We start from the raw sequence: 16,691 nt of genomic DNA on the forward strand, positions 1-16,691 counted from the left end.
TCTGTGGTTTCTTCCCCAAACCCCCAAAACTTTAACTTAAAACTGTCTACTGTTGACCTCACCCCATTCATAAGAGGACAGTAAGGGGCAGGCATAAGCGCACCAACGTCCCTACTGTCCCTGTCCTAATGTTCCTTTTTATTCGTATCCATTTCATGTATTCAAAATCATGTTTCTACTTATATATGTTATCTAATACATACTTGACAAAATAAATGAAATAAAATAAGTATACTCGGCAGAGATCATTACAGCCTTAACTGGAAGGGCTGAGCCAGTCAGGGGAGAGAGAGGAAACAGGGGGATCCTTACCTCTGGATGGTGGCCCTTCATAAAGCAACATGATTATGGGGAGCTTCCCTTTAGAGCCAATTTGGGCCAATCTCTGAATGAAAATCTCTTTCTGAATGAAATCGGCAAGTCAAACTAATATGTAAAAACAAAGTGATCTACCTTAATTCAGATTGGATTAACATTAGACCAACTTGATTTTCCAAATCCGTTTTAAGGCTTGTGCCAGAGGTGAGTGCCTCTCCAATTTGGCAGATTTCTTGGCCTTCCCTTGTGTTGGAATGTGGGGGACAAGATGACAGCAGCTGTGGCCCTTGGAGTGTGGGGCTGACAATATGATGCCAGGACTCCTGGTCCATCCAGTAATCTTATTTGGACCCTCAGACTTGTGTAGTGTATCTGTGAGAAGGCATTCAGAGAGTGGGGTTAGGTGGTATTCAGCAGGTTCTGACCAGTTCTGGAGAACTGGTAGCAGAAATTTTGAGTAGTTTGGAGAATACTACCTCTGGCTGGCCTCGCCACCATCGATTCTCTGTCTCCCGAGTACCAGCTGATTGGGAGGGAATGGGGATTTTGCAGTATCCTTCCCCTGGAGTGGGGAGTGAATGGGGATTTTGCAGTATCCTTCCCCTGGAGTGAAGAGGGAATGGAGATTTGGTAGTATCCTTACCCTGGAGTGGGGAGGGAATGGGGATTTTGCAGTACCCTTCCCCTGGAGTGGGGAGGGAATGGAGATTTGGTAGTATCCTTACCCTGGAGTGGGGAGGGAATTGAGATTTTACAGTATCCTTCCCCTGGAGTGGGGAGGGAATGGGGATTTTGCAGTATCCTTCCCCTGGAGTGGGGAGGGAATGGGGATTTTGCAGTATCCTTCCCCTGGAGTGGGGAGGGAATTGAGATTTTACAGTATCCTTCCCCTGGAGTGGGGAGGGAATGGAGATTTTACAATCTCTTTCCCCTGCCACGCCCCCAAGCCACATCCACCAAGCAACACCACGCCTTCCAAGCCAAGCCCACAGAACCAGTAGTAAAAAAACTTTTGAATCCCACCCCTGATGGAGACTCATCAGCAGGCTGCTTTTCCACTTTTGTACATAAAAAGGCGATACTTGCAGGTATCTCCTTGGTCTTAGGAGGGACATCCCAAGCAAGTGGTCAATTGGGGATAGCCCCTTTCCTGGTGGACCATATTTTTGAATGTCAAAGTAAATACAATTCTTCCCTTTGCATGACTCCAGGAGGGTCACAGGCAGTTTTCTGGATTTTGCATTTTATCTGTGTTCCCTTTTTAAGGTGGCCTCATTTGCAATTTACACCTCTCTTAGATGATTATATGATTTATGTGCCACTGGTATTATTTCAACACGATATGTTATTTCAATGGATTTTTATTCTGTTCTTTACTAATTGCATAAACCTCATGGGGAGAATATTTTATTGCAAAGAAAAATTCTAATCCATCAAATAAATAAAATAATGATTCATTTTCTATTCCAGTTTGGCTACTTCAGTGAGGCATACTTTATGAATAGTCTCTTCCTCTATCCACCCTATTTTTAAGTACATGTATCATTTTTTCCCCATTCCTCTTTTATTTGAAACAAAAAAAAGAAGTTATCAGCAACTGAATTTGATGAATCCCTCTGCCCCTGGGCAAAAGAGGGCTTTTATAAAAAAAGCCTTCTTATTTACACACTGAGGATCCTGGATAATGTCTGCTAAATAATTGCAAATGGTTAAAACTGACTAATTCCAGACTGGCTTTTATTGTATGGAATGGAACTGAAAGGAGGATAGCCAATGGGTCATTCTCTTCAGAGATCAGATTTCCTTTCCCCTTTTGCTTCTGAGAGTGACATCAATATGTAAAATGAATTTACATACCCTCAATTCAAGATTAAGAGGAAGGGCTGGCATTCAAATTGGAAGCAGAACAATGGTGGGATTATTATTTTTTTACTATGCTTGGTGGGCGTGGCATGGCTTGGGGGGCGTGGCAGGGGAAGGATACTGTAAAATTTCCATTCCCTCCCGATCAGCTAGGGCTTGGGAGGCAGAGAATACATGGGGCGGGGCCAGCCAGAGGTGGTATTTGCTGGTTCTCTGAACGACTCAAAATTTCAGCTACCGATTCTTCAGAACTGGTCAGAACCTGCTCAATACCACCTCTGAAGTAGAACATTATTCATTAACACACATTTTAAAAATATCATTGCGTTCAAGAGAGAAAATGACATTACTTTGTCCCTTTAAACCATTGTTTTTCAAATATGCCAACTTGAAGGTGCTTGCACTTCAACTCCCAGAATTCTCCAGCTGCCATGCTGGTTGGGGAATTCTGGGGCTTGAGCTCCACCCATCTTAAAGTTGCCAAATTTGAAAAACACTGTGTTTAAATGAAGCAATAAAGTTAAACTAATGTTTGGACTTCTTAGTTTTCCTTCATGTCAACATTCAGGATAGATATGGTGTTGCATTACCTACTGTTAAGTAATTAAGCTCCCCGTTAGAAGAGCGAGTATGCAGAGAAGCGTAGTGAGAGTGATATGGAATAACATGCACAAACCAACATACAGAGACACTGAATAGTATAAAAATATAGTAGTTTACTATGTAGAAATATAGAAGTATTCAGAGTCCGGTTTACAGTCCAAGTCATACACGGTTCAGTAATTCAGTTATCAAACATTCTCAGTTTAACCCACAAAGTAGCTAACAGTTGCAAACCACAATACCTCAAAATACACCAGCCAGCTTCTAACAAAACAGAGAGAGAGAGAGCTAACAACCATTCTGGCTCCCTCTTATAGTTGCTTGAGGTAACAAAGCAATTACATCTCTGAATCATTTAAAGTAACAGTAAAGTAATCATAGCTTATATACATTGCCAAGCCAAGCCTAGGATTACATCCCTAACACCTACCAAACTTCACAGAGTGGTCATCTATTCTACATGATAGGTTTAAGCAGCTCCTATCAAATATGCACGCAATGTTTTTCAGCTATGAGTGACAGTGTGTAAAGCATATTTTGCCCTTTAAAGATGTATGTTTTGATTCAGAGCCCCTTGGAAGCCCACTTGTTAGATTCACCGAGAGTAGCTTTGCTCCAATCCACAGGGATAAAGCAAGTATATAGCAGAACAAGGGAGTTGAGAGGGACCTTGGGGGTCTTTGAAACTCCTGCTCAAGCAGACCTTATACAATTTCAGACAAATGGTTGTCCACTCTTGTTTTACAGCTTAGAAATTACTGTACATAAATTAGAGAAATATGCAGTGGGGTACCACAAGTTTCCGTTTTAGGCCCAGTACTCTTAAATATCTTCATAAATGACTTAGATGGGGGAATAGAAGGGGAATTTACCAAATTTGCAGATGATACTAATAGCCAACACCCCAGAAGATAGGCTCAAGATCCAGATAGATCTGGACACATATAAACTGGGTGAAACCAGGCTTAATAGCAGTGACTGAGAGAGGGATCTTAAAATGTTAGTGGACAACCAACTAAATATGAGCCAGCAGTGTGCAGCGTCAGCCAACAAAGCCAAAGCAATCCTACGTTGCATTAACAGAGGGACACAATCAAGATCAAGATCAAGGGAGGTTCTAATACCACTCTCTAAAGCCCTAGTAAGACCACACCTAGAGTACTGCATCCAGTTTTGGTCACCACACTATAAAAAAGATGTTGAGACTCTAGAAGAAGTGCAGAGGAGAGCAACCAGGATGATTAGGGGAATGGAGACAAAACATAAGATGAACGGTTGCAGGAACTGGGCATGGCTAGTCTACTGAAGAGAAGGACCAGGGAGACATGATAGCAGGGTTCCAATATTTGAGGGGCTGCCACAGAGAGGAGGGGATCAAGCTATTTTCCAAAGCACCTGAAGGCCAGACAAGGAAGAATGGATGGAAACTGATCAAGGAGAGATTCAACCTGGAAATAAGGAGGAACTTTCTGAGAGTGGGACCAATGGAACAGCTGGCCTTCAGAGGTTGTGGGAGCTTCATCCCTGGAGGCTTTCAAGAAGAGATTGGACTGCCATTTGTCAGAAATGGCCTAGGATCTCCTGCTTGAGCAGGGTGTTGGACTAGATAACCTACAACGTCCCTTCCAACTCTGTTAATCTGTTAAAATCTGTTACACTGATTTGAGCAGAGTGAAATATTATTATTTCAAAGTGACTTATAAATGTTGATGTAGAATTGGCCACATTCTGGTATGGCCTTTCAACCAAGTTTTCCCCATGAGCATTTGACTGTTCTCACTGACTGGGTTCACACTTGTCCTGGGTGTTGTGCCATTGTGTGATTTACTTGATGGAGGTTCAAAGAGGACGGAGTTTCAATTTGCACAGTTTCAATTGCACATTTCCAGCTACCATCTGGATTGCATTGACCAGCTGCTCCCCTTGTGTCCATCCCGGACACAGTCCAGACACTCACTCCATGATGGGAGCAGGCAGGTAGTATAATGTTATGAACGCTACAGGATCTGATCAAAACTAAGGCCGAAATACATAGGGTGGGTATCAAGCAGGAAAATGCTGGATGAGGTCATGATTGGGAAGAGCTCAAGGTACAGCAGTTGACTCAAGAGATGAGCTCAAGAAATGTCTGCAGTGTCCTGGGGCTGTTGACCCAGGCAGGAGGGGAAGGGAGGCTTTATAAATGTATATAAAATACATATGCTTCCATAACATAAATAGAAAGGTATATTCACTTGGGCTGAAACTCTAAAGGGTCATTCTTAATCTCCATTGCCCAAACCTGGGTTTAAATTAAGGTTTGGGAAATGTTAATGTTTGGGGCTCCAGGAAAATAATTGGGCTTTGAAGAAGAGTGAGAAGGGTCCTCATGATTTGGGGGAGAGCTGAAGCTGTTGTCTTTCCTTCTCTTTCATTTCCTCTTTAATTCTATTTTAATCCCATTCTATTCCCAGAATAATGTCTGGATTGGACATAGAAGAACAACCAAATTAGGTGCAGGAGCAGGCGATGTGGCAGGCGAGAACCAACGACTGCAGCACATTACTCAATTTTGACTTGTCAAACATCCAGCGATTTCCTGTCATCATCTGACCTCAACGTTATCTTCCCCATTTTAGCTTCCTCTTAAGGAGAGGTCCCTTGCAAAACAAGCTCTTCTCTTTGTGGACATCGCTTCTCTTCCTCTTTGGCTTCAAGTGGCAGGAGAAAGAGCCAAACTACCCAAGTGAGGACTTCAAGGAGAGGAAAGGTAAAGTATGCTTCTCCAGTTCTTCTAGGTGGTGCCTTCCATGGATCTTCTCGTCCGGCTTGGTAAGAAGATGGGTTGAATTCCTCCTTTGGGGAAGCTGCCAATTTGGGCATTGTTTTCCAGGGAGTCCAGTTCCAAAATCTGCAAAACTTGTTTAGCAACCAATGGAATGGATCCTTTCCACTTTTAGGAGTGAGTGGAATTTACTTCTTCTGAGTAACTTTCCCCTCCCTAAAGATGGAGATGGACGGTATCTCCTGTTAAGGAGAAGATGACAGTTTGAAAAAAAGGGATGTATTCCCAGAACTGTGGAGTCTGTGCCCACTTTCAAGCCCTTGAACAGTGGATTTGCAGATAGGTGCATTTTCAAAATCTGTTGGCACAAAAAAAAAAATGCACCCAGAGAACTAAAACAATTTCCATCACCGTTCAAAATGTGTTATCTTTAAAACTTACCGTCTTTCCCAGAAAATAAGACAGGGTCTTATTTTCTTTTGACCCCTAAAATAAGCACTTGGCCTTATTTTTGGGGAGGTCTTATTATTTTTGAGGTGCAGGAGGCGGTGAGGGTGGTCACCTCATGGCTGTTGCCATGTTGCAATATTTTCAGGGAGGGCTTATTATCCGGGGAGGTCTTATTTTGGGGGAAACAGGGTAAGTGGTCTAGGAATAAAAACCAAGGGCTGGAAGGGAGGTACAATGCAATGCAATGCAATAGTAGAGTTGGAAGGGATCTTGGAGGTCTTCTAGTCCAACCCCCTGCCTAGGCAGGAAACTCTATACCATTTCGGACAAATGGCTATCCAGCATCTTCTTAAAGACTTCCAGTGTTGGGGCATTCACAACTTCTGGAGGCAAGCTGTTCCACTGATTAATTGTTCTAACTGTCAGGAAGTTTCTCCTCAGTTCTAAGTTGCTTCTCTCCTTGATTAGTTTCCACCCATTGCTTCTTGTTCTACCCTCAGGTGCTTTGGAGAATAGTTTGACTCCCTCTTCTTTGTGGCAACTCCTGAGATATTGGAAGACTGCTATCATGTCTCCCCTAGTCCTTCTTTTCATTAAACTAGACATACCCAGTTCCTGCAACCGTTCTTCATATGTTTTCGTCTCCAGTCCCCTGAGGTGAATGTTAATTGGCCAGCAGTCTTCCTAAAACATATGAAGAACGGTTGCAGGAACCTAGAAGTTTGAAAGCACATTAAAAATGCAAGTAGAAAGATAGGAACCACCTTTGGTGAGAAGGTAACAGCTTTCCATGCGCCTTCGGCATTTAGTCATGACAAGACCACAGAGACGTCTTCGGACAGCGCTGGCTCTTCACCTTTGGAACAGAGATGAGCACTGCCCCCTAGAGTCGGGAAGGACTAGAATATATTAATATTCAGGATTGTTCAGATGGAGTGCTTCGTAGTATTCAATTGAAGGGAAATTTATTGTGGCAATATGAAGCATCTAAAGAGCCATCAGAGATATTTTGCAATTTTTGAGAACTGCTTGTCGTTTCTTTTTTACAATCTTAGGGGGGGGAATTATTATTTTTTTACCGATGTATTTATGACCAGTGTTTTTAATCTTGTTTGGTGATAGGTCTCAGTTATTTCTGGGAACATTAAATTGGACCTTAACTTAAAATTATGATTAACAATGGAAATAAATAGGTATGCCTAAAAGTACTAGGCAGCTTGACTCCTTTATTATGATAAATTGGTAACTTGGCATCAAGTTTCTTGATCTTAAAATATCAGCATTACTATAAAATTCTGGATATAAAAGAACGGGCCTGTAATAACCTCAAGCCCAAACAATTCTTGAGACCTTTGGTTCAGATCTGACTCATGAAATCCAAAACCCATTTGAGTTAGGATGCTCTCCAACTGAGTTCATAGTTCAGGGGTGTCAGGCGAGCCCAGGAAATTGGATTAATTGGGGGGAAATGTGATTGTAAATCATTAATAAGCATCTCATGTGACTGCAATCTTTAAAAAGTTTCAGAGACTGGATAAACTGTTCTTTGTTAATTGCATGATATAAAAACAGATGGGAATAAAAGGATTATGTTGTAGTCTTTTAAACCACCCCCCAATCCCAGTGCTGAGCTACACAAAATTGTTAGAAAACAAGCAAAAAAATTTCCAGCAATGAAACTTGCTGGGAAAACTGAAGATCCAATGAAAGATCCACTTTAACCTGAAATCACCCAAAACAGCTTTCTCTTCAAGAATCCTCATGGAAAACAGTACAAGAGGATTCAACTCTAAGCGGATCATTTCAGCTGAGATTCCAGCAGCTACTTTTCAAGCTAATGCTGGAAATTGTAACCGAGACATATTTTCAATGTGAGTTTTCAATGGAAGAAGTTCTTGTACCAGAAAGCAAATGTCCAGGGTCCAACCCACATGTCTGGCGCACAGGTTCTGAGTGCACATGAAGCCAATCTGGTACATCACTAGGGATGGAAATTCTCCTGCAATGAGCTCCCTAAAACTTCCCCGTTTCCCCGAAAATAAGACCTCCCTGGATAATAAGCCCAATCGGGCTTTTTGAGCACACGTGCTAAAATAAGCCCTCCCCTAAAATATTTAAATACGTGTGCAGCTGGTCCCCACCATTTCCTGGGGGGCAAGGGGGAACATGCCCCATGCACCTCACATGCGCCTGCCATCCATGCGCAATGGCCTCACAGAGGCCACTCCCACCAACCCTAGCTACCGTGCCCCTTCTCTTAGTGGCGGCCGCAAAAAGGGCCATACACTAGGGCTGGCAAGAGTGTGCCAGAAACAGAGACAGAACTTCTGGCCCTCTCTGGATCAGCTGATCCACGGGCTGTGGTTAAGGGGCCTCCTGCACCTCAAAAATAATAAGACCTCCCCAAAAATAAGGCCAAGCGCTTATTTTCTGGGTCAAAATAAAATAAGACCCCGTCTTATTTTCGGGGAAACACAGTTATAGGGGATCCCTAACCGTCCATTCATCACGGATGGTTGGCTTTTAATGGGCCTTCCCTGCCCCCAATGGCTCTGGGAAATCAGCACACAAGCTCAGTTGGTTGTTGAGCATTCTTTGGTACAGCCGTCTTAGAGCCTCAGCCGCCCAGCTCTCTCTCTCGCTCCTCGATGCCCTTCCTCGCTCTGGAGAGCAAGGCTAAAGGATGAAGGTTGCAAAACCCTGACAGCAATAATTAGGGTTTTATCCCCCTCTTTCTCTGCTGCCATCTAGTGGTCATGTAAGGTTTGCAGCTCAGCTCTCCAATCCCATTCTCCCATATCATGAGATAATTGGGTCTAATTGGTGCTGGAGTTCAGCAACATTTAGATCGGTGGTTCCCAACCTTTTTTGGGGGGCCATGCCCCACCTAAGTATCTTTAAAACCCTGATGCCAGCCTCCCCCCCCCCATGACATATAATTCTTACTTTATTCAAAAAGTGAACTCTACTCACGCGGAGGAAGCCTAAAAGGCCATTAAACTTGATTTAAACAAGGTTCAATTTGCCCCCCATTAAAAATCAAATTGCCCCCCTGTGGGGCTTGGGAACCACTGATCTAGATCAATGTTTCTCCGCTTCAGCTGCTTTAAGACATGTGAATTCTCCAGACAACATATTGGTTGGGGAGTTCTGGAATTGGAGTCCACGCTTCTCAAAGTTACAGAGGTTGGAAAACACAGATCCAGGGGTTCACATGTTGCCTCCCTTCTTCTCAGTTGGGTCTCAGGTTAGACCCTGATAGGATCGTGGTGTCCTTTTCAGCAAGGAAATTAGGGGAGTAAGGTAGCAGGTCGATTGTGGTTGCGATGACAGATTGGGGCTGCTCTTTGTTTGTTCTTCCTGTGCTGGCTTCAGAGATGAAATTATCTCCCACCCGAGAAGCTTGGAGTAGGGGAGAGAGAGAGAGAGAGAGAGATAGATGGAGGGAGGGAGAGATAGAGATAGATAGAGAGAGGGGGGAGGGAGGGAGGGAGGAAGAGAGAGAGAGAGAGAGAGAGGGAGGGAGGGAGGGAGGGAGGGAGGGAGAGAGAGAGAGAGAGAGAGAGAGAGAGAGAGAGAGAGAGAGAGAGAGAGAGAGAGAGAGAGAGAGAAGCCTTGAAGATGAGCCGTGGTTCTATGCAGGTATCTTTAGGGTATGGTAGAATGTCAGGATGGGGGCCACATTTTGGGACACCCACAACCATGATACTATGCCTGGTGTGGGCTACATGTCACATTTGGCAGCAGAATAGTCAAGTTCCTTTAGTTGAGCTGTTGTGCTGACCTAGCCAGGGTCTTTGGTGAATATTGTCTTAGTAGGAGGAGGGCGCGCTGTACCTGACTTTTTCTTCCATTTTCTTCTTCTTTACTGTTTAAGCTGTGAGCTGCCCAGAGTCGAGCTGAACGGCTTCTCAATTTAAATGAATAAAAAGCATAGGCCAGCTTCCATTAGCATAAGGAATTTGTGCAAGTCCAGTAAATTAAGCAAAGTAAACCGTAGGTGAGTTAGCCAGTTACACAGTCCAAAATGCTTTCAAATCACCTGCCAACCAAAATGCCCTTTGGCTTATTGAAGGCTACTGTACCTGGACTGTTAATATGCAGCCACTAGAGGACAGCAAGCAGTCAGTATTTGCTGCTTAGACACAATCAACCCTTGTGTGTATCCAGCCAACAACTATTCAGGTTGAGCAAACACCGCCAATAAGGCATGAATCAGCAGGCTGTTGTGTGACACTTCTCTCTGGCCAAGCGTGCGTGAGAGGGAGAGATGGGGGGAGAAGCTGTTGGTACAATTGCAACCCATGTGCTAAATGTTGGTTTCTCCTTTTCAAAAAGGAAGTGCTGTAGCTCATGAAACTACCGTATTTCCCAAAAATAAGACAGGGTCTTATTTTCTTTGGATCCCCGGAATAAGCACTGGGCCTTATTTTTGGGGAGGTCCTATTACTTTTTGAGGTGCAGGAGGCAACAAGCGAGGTCACCTCATGGCTGCTGCTGTGTTGCAATATTTTCAGGGAGGGCTTATTTTCAGGGGAGGGCTTATTTTAGCAAATGCTCGCAAAAGCCTGATAGGGTTTATTATCCGGGGATGTCTTATTTTCAGGGAAACAAGGTAATTTGGATCATTTTTTGTTCAATTCTCCAGGCAAAGTAGAAGAGAGTTGTTGCAAGCATGCTCAAATTGTGTTTATGTCCTTTCCAGACTGATTGATGATGATTTATATAAGCATAATGGGAGGGAGCAAAGAGGGTGATCCTTGTTGAAGGACATCACCACAACATCTTGGGCACAGGGGGCAGCTCTGGCCGTTGTTTTGCCATTTACTCTACCACTGCCAGGCTCTGCCTCGTTTGGTTAGGATCTGCCTTGGCTGAGATGAATTGGGGCCAATTCTATTTGCTGGTCCTGTTTTTGTTTTAAAGCTAAAGCATTTATATGACACTCCTCATAACATTTCTCAAAGCACATTAATCACAAATAATAATACAGTCATTGATCATATTATGTCATCTACATATTTAATATTGGGACACGGTGGCTCAGGGGCTAAGACGCTGAGCTTGTCGATCAGAAAGGTCGGCAGTTTGGCAGTTCGAATCCCTAGCGCCATGTAATGGAGTGAGCTCCTGTGACTTGTCCCAGCTTCTGCCAACCTAGCCGTTCGAAAGCACGTAAAAAATGCAAGTAGAAAAATAGGAACCACCTTTGGTGGGAAGGGAACAGCGTTCTGTGCGCCTTCAGCATTTAGTCATGCCGGCCACATGACCACGGAGACGTCTTCGGACAGCGCTGGCTCTTCGGCTTTGAAACGGAGTTGAGCACCGCCCCCTAGAGTCGGGAACGACTATCACATAGGTCTAACTATGCATCTGTTTCTATAGGGAAATGATCATTTGCAACATAATAGTAAAACCAGATAAGCAACCCACCCCTGCAACAGAGATATCCCGGGGAAACTCCTGGGCCACCCAAGAGAACCCAAAGCAGGTGGAAGACCTGGCTCAGGTTGGAGGCCGACAGTTCCAGGGGCCTCCAAGACCAAGGAAACGCTCGGCTGCAGTCAGAATGTTTCACGGAGTTGTTAACTTTTGTTGTTTCACCTTTTCAGGCCTCTGATTGACGAAGAGGCAGCCGGCCACCTTCTACAGGAGCCCTCGGTGTTGCCCTCTGTGTATTTGACAAGCTGAGTTCGACACTCAGTGTGGCAGTGTCAGTTTGTCAAATATACAAAGTGCGGCATTTGTCCAGCAACGGAACAGCGGATCTTCCAGGGTCTTCCGAACACAGGTTGCGAGGATATCGGAGGATGCAAAAAGCAAACTGCAAAGTTTCGTATTTTTTTTTCTCCAAGGATTAGGTACTGGCTCTCCCCATTCAGCATCTTTAGAGATGGCATCAACTCCAAGGATCCATCAATATATCCTGTATGTATGTGTTTGGTGGTCATGCAGGTTAACATTGCTTTTATTATAGAGCAGGGGTGTCCAAACTTGGGAACTTTAAGACTTGTGGACTTCAACTCCCAGAATTCCCCAGCCAGCCATGCTGGCTGGGGAATTCTGGGAGTTGAAGTCCACAAGTCTTAAAGTTCTCAAGTTTGGACACCCCTGTTATAGAGCTACAATAACAGAATCTTGCAAGTCTGAACAAGCTTCGCCCCCCTTGCCTCCCTCTGTCTCTGTGAGAACCAGGGATGTGTTGTCTAAAATGCTTTCTCAGTTTACAGTTCTGGTCCTGATTCAGGTTTATTTTATTTATTTATTTATTTATTTATTTCTTAGATTTTTAGACCGCCCCTCTCCCAAAAAGGGACTCGGGGCGGGTTATCTCACTATTACCTTGGTAGGAGTTCTTCCTCCTGTTCCTCGAGGTTATTCCTTCTGTCCATTACCGTGAATGTTTTACAAATTATAAATACAAACATGCTTTTCGCGTAGACAGCTATTTGAAGTTACAACTGCCAAAACATCTTAGGGAGATATTTCCGCGAGTGAGATTCGAACAGCTTGACACAACAGTCAGATATGGGAGAATCCACTCTATATCCTACAATGAGTGCAGGGGTGGGTTCCGGCAGAGACTACTGCCGGTTTGCTTAGGGGTGCACTATCCGTGCACTTGATGCGTGCTGTGCGCGCATGCCCAGCACAACTAAAATTGTTCTGTGCATGTGCAGAAGCGAAAAACAAGATGATGGCGCCTATGGGGCCGCCAGTAGAACCAAATCAGGGGCGTGGCAGGCCAGGGTCGCTGCCAGTTCCAGCGATCCAGGGCACCAAGCTACTACCAGTTTAGCTGAACCAGTCCAAACCGGTAGGAACCCACCACTGAATGAGCGTCTCTGCATTTGTGGAGCGGCAGAGGTAGAAGGCCTGGCTCACATCCTATTGGATTGTTGCTTGTATAAAGGAGAGAGAGACAGGTACCTTGGTCCATATACCAAACGAAGGACCCATTGGGATCCCAATATCAAAACAACTTACTTTATGTGAGGCCAGAACCAGAAAATAACATCTAACCCAGTCCAGTACTTAATCAAAATGGTTCAGTTGAGATCTGCATATGTGGGACTGATTGGGGTAGATTACAGGGGGTGACAATGAAATATAATTTTGTCGTATTTTATCTATATCTTAAATTATTGTATTCTATTCCAATTCCACTTTAAATTGTATTTTATCACATTTCACTTTAAATTGCTTTTATCAAATTTCAGTAATAATTTGCTGCTAGAACTTTGCACTTGGATATGGCCCAAGGGCTAATCAATAAAGACTCAATGTCAATGTACAAGTTTTATAAATTATTGCTTTGACCCTTGTGCAAAGACAGCACTCCTCTGTTGGGTATTAAAACAGCCTTTTCCCAGCCATCTTCTTGGCTCTGGAAAAAAAAAGCTGCCACTTTAAGGAATCTACTTATATTAATGCAAAGTTAATAAAACTGTTAAAGGAGCTGCATCTCTTTTCAGACTCATGAGTCAGATTACAGGCTTTGGATAATGAATTGTTTCGGTTCAATCTGTGCAAATACGTTTCAAAAAGTGTTTATGTTTGTGTATGTAACTAATCAGACAGCTTTAATGAATAACAAAGAGATCAGAGGTGGTATTCAGCCGGTTTGCACCAGTGGCGGAAATTTTGCCCAGTTCAGTGAACCGGTAGCGATGGCCAACTGGCCACGCCCCTGAACCAGGCCCCCTGTCGTCCGTTGTTCACCCCGCCCACCCAGGCGCTGCTCGTTCACCCCAACACTTTGCATACTAGCTCTCAAAGAGGAGGAGGCTGACCGGAGGCCACCCAAAAATCTGCTGGTGAAAAATCTGTTGCTGTTGCCAACATTTTTTGTGTGCATGCACATCCCATTGTCTTGCAAGTCCTTGAAAGAGATGTTGTGTCAAGCACCACAAATCACTAAGACTCTTTTCTACTCTGCACCTTCTTTTGCACCCTGGATGTGGTAACCCTTCACGAGTCGTCTCTAACAGGGCATAAATATTAACCTGAGGCTCTTTTCAGCCTCTGTGTTTACACAGATTTCAGCAAGTGATTTTTAATTATCTGTTTTGTCCATGTTATCTGTAAAGGATGGACTGAAATTAAAATCTTTGTGATTAAGCATAGGTCAGCTGGATGATCATTGAAAACCGAAGGAAGGAAGGAAGATAGGAAGGAAGGAAGGAAGGAAGGAAGGAAGGAAGGAAGGAAGGAAGGAAGGAAGGAAGGAAGGAAGGAAGGAAGGATAATGATACTATTTTTGTTGCTGTTGTTTTGCAAGTGCAGACAATAGAAGTAAGTGCAGCCTCTGCACCCACCAGGATTCCTCTATTTACCACAGAGGACAAACATATAAAAGTGCCCAGTTGGGTAAATACTTATTTTCCAAACATGGCAACCTTTAATCATGGAGCTATGAGAATAAGACTGTACCTAAAGAAATAACACATTTATACAGAAATCCAGCAAATCCTTTTGAAAGTATTTGAGTAAGAATAAAAGAGGAACAAGTGATAATACTGTGAACATTTGTCTTATTGTTATGTATAAATGAATCTATGTGTACATGTAGCATATAGCATTGTTACCTTAGCCAGGAGTCTACAATCTAACACAAAGGAATGGTTTGGCTGCCAAAGACTGCCAGGCAGTTCTCTTCAGGCTAGGGGGCTTTTCAAGGTGCACCATGCGTTGGGAGGGCAAGCTGGCTTCCCACCAATGGAGCATAGAAGATAGAGGGGTGGCCTTCCTGCATGAGAGGATCAGTCTTTCAAAGAGACAGTAGTGATCATGGGAGATGTATTTATTGATCCAGACAGCTCATCTGTCTGGAACCCACACTGCATATCGGACATTAATACAATTGAGAGAGTCCAGAGGTATTTCACGAGAAGAGTCCTCCACTCCTCTGCTCGTAACAGAATCCCTTATGCCACCAGGCTTGAAATTTTGGGCTTAGACAACTTAAAACTTAGCCGCCTTTAGTCTGACCTAGGTGTAGTACATAAAATTATCTGCTACAATGTCCTACTGCTCAATAACTACTTCAGCTTCAACCACAGCAATACACGAGCACACAATAGATACAAACTCAAGGTAAACTGCTCCAAACTCAATTGCAGAAAATATGATTTCAGCAACAGAGTGGTCAATGCCTGGAATGCTCTACCTGACTCTGTGGTTTCTTCCCCAAACCCCCAAAACTTTAACCTTAGGCTGTCTACGGTCAACCTCACCCCATTCCTAAGAGGTCTGTAAGGGGCGTGCATAAGCGCACCAGCATGCCAACCAACGTGCCAATCATCCCTGTCCTAATGTCCCCATTTATTTCCTGTATTCATAATCCTGTTTACACTTATATCTGTAATGCACGTGCTTGACAAAATACATAAAATTAAATAAATAAAAGATTTAAATTATCCTGACATCTTCAGGGTACCTCTTTGCCAAGAGTCAGAGATGCCTGCTTCTATTTAAGAGTTTTTAAATCCTGCCTGTGTTTTTATAAATAAGTCAAGGTGGCAAAACAAAATGCTCCTTCTGCCTCCTATTTTCCCTACAACAAGAACCCTGTGAGGTGGACTGGGCTGAAAGAGAGGGAGAGAAGTCACCCAGCAGGCTTTCTCCTGTTTATTGGCCCATCCAATCGGCTTTCATGCCTAAAGCAAGACTAGAACTCGGAGTTTGCTGATGCTTGGCCCAGCCAGCTTTCATACCCAAGGTAGGACTAGAACTCGGAGTCTCCTGCTTATTGGCCCAAAGTCACCCAATCAGCTCTCTTGCCTAAGGCAGGACTAGAACTCACCATCTCCTGATTTCTAGCCTGTCTAGATCTGGTCTAGCCGCTAGACCCAACCGGCTCTCTCCCTTGTCCTCCTTCTTTTCAGAAGTAACAGATTAACAGAGTTGGAAGGAACTTTGCAGGTCATCTACCCTGTTTCCCCAAAAATAAGACCTCCTCGGAAAATAAGCCCAATCGGGCTTTTGAGCGCATGCGCTAAAATAAGCCCTCCCCTGGAAATAAGCCCTCCCCAAAAATATTGCAACACAGCAGCAGCCGTGAGGTGACCATGCTCACCACCTCCTGCACCTCAAAAAGAATAAGACCTCCCCGAAAATAAAGCCAAGTGCTTATTCTGGGAGTCAAAAGAAAATAAGACCCTGTCTTATTTTGAGGGGAACATGGTAGTCCAACCCCCTGTCCAAGCAGGAGACCCTACAGCTGCCTCTACTTAGGATCGGACTCAACCTCCTGATTGTGAGGCAAGAGATCTACCTTAGAAAGAAGAAGTAGGGAGTCTGCTACTGTGGCTGTAGACCTCACAATAGGGAGGGCGCCTTGGGGAGCTTTATGGACTCCAAGGGAAGGGAAGCTGGATCCAGGGGTTTCAGATGCTGAAGAGGGAAACAGTGGTGGGTTCCGGATTCCATTGCAACCAGTACGGTTGAAACGGCGCTCGGTGTCCTCCACATGAACTCACACGATACGCACACACATACACGCAGTGCACACATGCATACAGAGGTGATGCCTCTGCAAGCCTCCACGATGCTCTAGCTGTCAGCGGAGCATTGCACAGGTGCTGTATGTGCCGTGCCTGTGCGCAGAAGCGCAGAAGGCTGCAAAGGACAGGTAAGGAGCTCGGGCGGGCGGGTGAGCCCTCCAGAGCACCATACTGAAACGGTACCCGGT

At 44.2% G+C, this 16,691-nt stretch overlaps 1 long non-coding RNA gene across 1 annotated transcript; it reads left to right on the forward strand.

Annotated features, from left to right (window-relative positions):
- Positions 1-5,474: 5,474 nt before the first annotated feature.
- On the forward strand, positions 5,475-12,259 carry LOC309397750. The gene is made up of 3 exons (XR_014176312.1): positions 5,475-5,595; positions 11,611-11,982; positions 12,091-12,259. It is a non-coding gene; the product is annotated as an uncharacterized lncRNA (long non-coding RNA).
- Positions 12,260-16,691: the final 4,432 nt, after the last annotated feature.

This window comes from Natrix helvetica (genome assembly GCF_964273705.1).
Source record: "Natrix helvetica genome assembly, chromosome: 11".
NCBI classification, from domain to species: Eukaryota; Metazoa; Chordata; class Lepidosauria; order Squamata; family Natricidae; genus Natrix; species Natrix helvetica.